Here is a 4,835-nt window from a genome sequence, read left to right on the forward strand (position 1 = left end):
GCTTTGTCATCAGGCCTCAGTAATGTATTGCTCTCGTAATACTGATCGTCTACACTGGAACCAACGCCATTTTTGTCTAGTTTGAAGCAAAAAAAAAAAAGTTCTGGTTATTTTCCGGAAACTCCAATATCGGTTGGAACAATTTTATTCCCAGCGACAAGACCCGATTGTTTGGACGACGTAATTTGAATATTCCATTTGTTTTGTAGCTTTTCAAAACGTGTTTAGTGGGCCTGGCGACCGTGGCTAGCTTTAGCCCGGCTCTCTCATCGTCACCCACTAGTGATAATAAGCAGTACGTTATCACGCTGACAGGTACACACAAGTCCCACCATAATCATGTTCACACAGTACACATTTTACCTACAGCTTGACGCTACTAAAGGTGATAATTTACACCTGAGGAAGTTTATGATGGTTGTGGGGGAGCGTACAAGTTCCATAACAGGAGATGTGATTTAGCACCTTTTGGGTTATTCTCTGTTTTCTAGATCTAATTCAAGTCATTTGTTTTACCTGACAAGGGCAGCAGATGGCTGTGGCAGTGGTAATTACACTGTCTATTGATGCTGTCATTCCTAATCCGATTTATGGCTGAGACTCCTGACATAATTTATTGCTGTCATTCCTTCCATCTTTTTTACTATAAATCCTAACGTAAACTTTTTCTATCACTCCTAACATAATTTATTGCTGTCATTCCTTCCATCTTTTTTACTATAAATCCTAACGTAAACTTTTTCTATCACTCCTAACATAATTTATTGCTGCCATTCCTCACATAATTCTTGACTGTCATTCCTAACACCATTATTCTTTCCACAGAGCAACGAGGAGTGTGTTGAGAGGAAGCACGGTGGTGGGTGTTGTGACTCTTGTGACGCTGGCAGGCCTACACACCGTCACGACTGCCTACGTCGTCGGTAAGGCCATTGATTTTATGTCTCTAAGATGTGTGTGTGTGTGTGTGTGTGTGTGTGTGTGTGTGAGTATAGCAAAGATCGCTTGTTGGAACATCTGACTTGTGTATAATCGGTGTGTATGTGTCGCTGTGTTGAGCTGGTGACTCGTTACTACACTGAATTCTCTTAGCGACACTGTGTAGCGTTACGGTCATAGTTGAGTTCACTATTTCACTCTATTCCTTTATTGACGATGTTTTAAGCTATGGCACTGAGGATGATGGTTTAACTTATAACCCTTTAAAGACGAGGGTTTAACTATAACTCTTTAAAGGTTGATGGTTTAAGTTATAACCCTTTAAGGACTATGGTTTAAGTTATAACCCTTTAAGGATGATGGTTTAAGTTATAACCCTTTAAGGATGATGGTTTAAGTTTTATATATTTTCAGTATGCAAGTGTTTGTGTTTTTCAACTTTGTCTTTTTTATTACACTTCTCTTCTACTTCTCTCTTCATTTGTTCATCTCCTTCTTTATCATTTCCACATTTTCTTGGTTTTCCTTCTTCATATCTCCCCATCCCATTTACGTGGAAGATGGTAAAGATGATAGCCGTATGTAAATTTTCTATACAATCTTTAAAATCAACGGAATGTAATCACAGACACTTTGCATATTTCTGTACGTCTGGCTCCATGAACAGTTCTATTTTAAATTTCAGCTAATTGAACCTAATACTATTTCTTTATAATTAAATTTTTCCGAATGGAGTTGAGGAGAAAGTAAAATTTTGTACTTCGTTAATGAAACAATTCCTATAATATTACATTAAAAGAAATATATTATATATTTTCTTGCTGTGAAAAATATATAGAAGGGAATTTTTTTTGTTCCCCGAATCAAGGAAAAAATGAATTATGGTAAAACATTCATATATTCTCAACTTACTCGGGAGAAATTCTTAAAAAACTTGAACATATTTACAGAAGAAACAAAGTTGGTTACATAAGTACAGAGATAAACAATAAACAAGAAAAATACAATTTGATACATAAATGAAGAAAAATACAGTGATGCTCATATATAATCCAGTAAAATAATACAAAATTATTCTTATACATAATACATTAAAATTATACAAATTTGTTCCTTCATAAATATATATAAAATAAAAAAATAATTATTATCTTTACCGAAGGAAGAGCGTCTCACGTTTATCAGTATAAGGTGTATAATATATTTTGTTTAGTATATTAACCACGTTTCTCAGACACTTAGAGAGCAGTAACTAACAGCTTGGTATAGCGACTTATTTAACATATTGGATACAAAGATAAACTATAAATCTAACGTTAAGAAAGAAATGAAAGTATGAAATACTAATATATATCTTTCAATATTTTACATAGGTATTGTTAGAACATTTCAAGATTTCAATAAGACGCAGAACATGTCACCACTTTTTCAATATTTAAGAGAAAAATATAAATTGACACGAAAAATCTCCTGATATTTCTGTGTGGCTGGTGGCGTCATATGAGGAATTAATGCTTAAGTGGAACAAGTGATAAAGAACGTTGACGTCTGCTTTATGTCACTCAGTTGCTCTTTATATTAAATATTTGGGATTTTGTTTAGAATTTCCTGTATGTTGTAGGTCACTGTAATTAAACAGGGCATATTCATGAGTAAAAAAAAACCATTATGTAAAGTTATCGTATTTCAGTAAAATATGGATAATTTATTGAAGATTGGACTGAAGTAGATAAGTTATTTATATTTTTTTTAATGAAGTTTTTAGCAGATATCACGTGAAACAGTTATCTCTGTATATATGTACAGTCTTTTTCGGTTTGGCTAAAATTAAATCTAATTCCTTATTAATGCATCAGTCAGTATTATCTAATTAATTTCTTTGAAGACATAATGAAATTTGTCTTTGAAATAACTAATTGATATTATGGATAATTAAGAGGAAAGTAATTTTATTTTTTTTTTTCGTAAATATGATTAACTGGTAAAATAATAAAATCATTTCTAGCGTCAGTTTGATGGAGTCGTCCGCTGCTGTCGACCAAATTTATGAACACTGAATAAATTGCAACTTCGCTCGTCCATCTCAACTATTGTTATGGCCGGCCATCTGTCCACAGTCCGTATATAAACTTATCATATTTTTAATTCCGTCTACAAAAAAATCTAGCGGCTCAACTTTTTAGATACACTTAAGAAATGTTCTTTAATAATTTGCTCTCAAAACTGTGTCCAGTGTTACCGGAGAACACCCAAGATGGCGGCTGGTAATGTAAGCGGAAGAAAACTAAAGAACTTCTTGCTCAAAACTTTGTGTCAGTTTTTGCTGAAACTTTGTAGGATTGTAACTTGGTTGGTTCCCTTCAAAGACGTGTAAGCCTCGGTGTTGACCACCTTAGAGGCAGGTTAAGTCCTGCTGAGACTCTGTTGTTGTTGGGCGATCACCGACTGTGACGTCACGCCGAAGCCCTCCCCCTGAGGTCCAATTAAAGGATTTTTTGTTTGGTCTTTTGAAAAAGGTTTTACTTTAAACCTTTGTTATGGGAAAAAATTCTAGTTTTAATAATTTTATGAACAGCGATCATAATAACACTGAAAAAATGGGTATGAAGTTGACCTTTAATTGAGCAATAACTCTCACTATTTCCCGTAATAACCCAACAGTCAAGTACCGATTGTTCCCAACATATTGCTGCAGCGCCCAGACAACTGTTTCCTGAATTCTGTATCCCCAGACCCTCGACACATCTCCTCATTAAAGAGCTAAATTAATATGGGTCGCTTATTAACCTGTTTTAGCTATTATACAAACATATCCAGTTTGTATAATAGTGAGGTGTTATTAATAACTTAGAGTCAACTCCACCTATTATGTTAAAGGATAACTATGTCAATAACACAACATATTTCTGTTCTTTTTGCATCTCATTTATTCCTTCCATATCTCTTCCATATTTCTTTTTTAAATAAATTAATACGTAATTTTAGGTCTATTCCCTCATTTTTTTTTTTTTCATTCATTTCTTCTTTACCTGTTTAATTAAGTGCGAGTGTTGTGGCGTCAGGTGTGGGTGTCTGGATATTAACCTTTAATCTTCACTTTTATATCTCTGGACCCAGTTCATTACAGTACACATTCACTACCTGGAATAACTGTGAATATTAAATTATAATAAATTTCCCTCTGTAGTTAATATTACTTTATTAACCTACAGGTCAGTTCTACGTTGTGGATGTTGTAAAGAGTCACACACATTTTGTTTTTCTTAGCACACACACACACACACACGGTGCTGACCAGATGAAAGATTTAAGCATATAATTTAAGATACAACTCGTGAAATGACAGCTGGACCGGCAAAGTTAGAATCACTACAGAGAGAGAACCGTGTGTGAGGTGTGTTGTGTGGAAAGTGCTACTGGTAAAATATACAACATCCACAGTCTACGCTAGATGAATGTTTGTGAGTATGATGATGAATGTTGCTGGTAGTTGAGAATAATGATGGAAAAGTAGCAATACGATATTAGACGATGCGATTAGGAGTAGAAATTATAAATAAAATAAATTATATACATGTGAATTAGTTTAGCTGTAGGAATGTAACTATATATTAAAATGATTACGATATGATCCACACTAACAGTTTGATCGAGGTACAAATGAGGAAAATAATTAATATAGAAAATAAAGAACTTAATTATGAATAAACAAAATAGAGATTAAAGAAGAAAATAAAATAGAACACATGTGAAATAAAAGAGATAGAAACTAATATAGAAATTGAGTTAATATAATTGCGTTCATATATATTTCTTGGAATTTCGTGTATATTAGGAATTTTAGTATAGCATCTTGTTAGGCTGCTATACACTAAAAATAATGGGGCGAAACTTTG

The 4,835-nt window shown here is 33.5% G+C and overlaps 1 protein-coding gene across 1 annotated transcript in view; it reads left to right on the top strand.

The window, feature by feature from the left end:
- The first annotated feature begins 820 nt into the window (after positions 1 to 820).
- The window catches only part of LOC121879223 (zwei Ig domain protein zig-8-like), a 69,447-nt gene continuing 65,432 nt past the window's right edge, over positions 821 to 4,835 (top strand). Inside the window, exon 1 of the mRNA XM_042385820.1 lies at positions 821 to 923. The gene's annotated coding sequence lies outside the window, so the exon portion shown is untranslated. The remainder of the gene's footprint in view (positions 924 to 4,835) is intronic.

Source organism: Homarus americanus, unplaced genomic scaffold (assembly GCF_018991925.1).
Source record: "Homarus americanus isolate GMGI-L3 unplaced genomic scaffold, GMGI_Hamer_2.0 scaffold19824, whole genome shotgun sequence".
Taxonomy (NCBI): Eukaryota; Metazoa; Arthropoda; class Malacostraca; order Decapoda; family Nephropidae; genus Homarus; species Homarus americanus.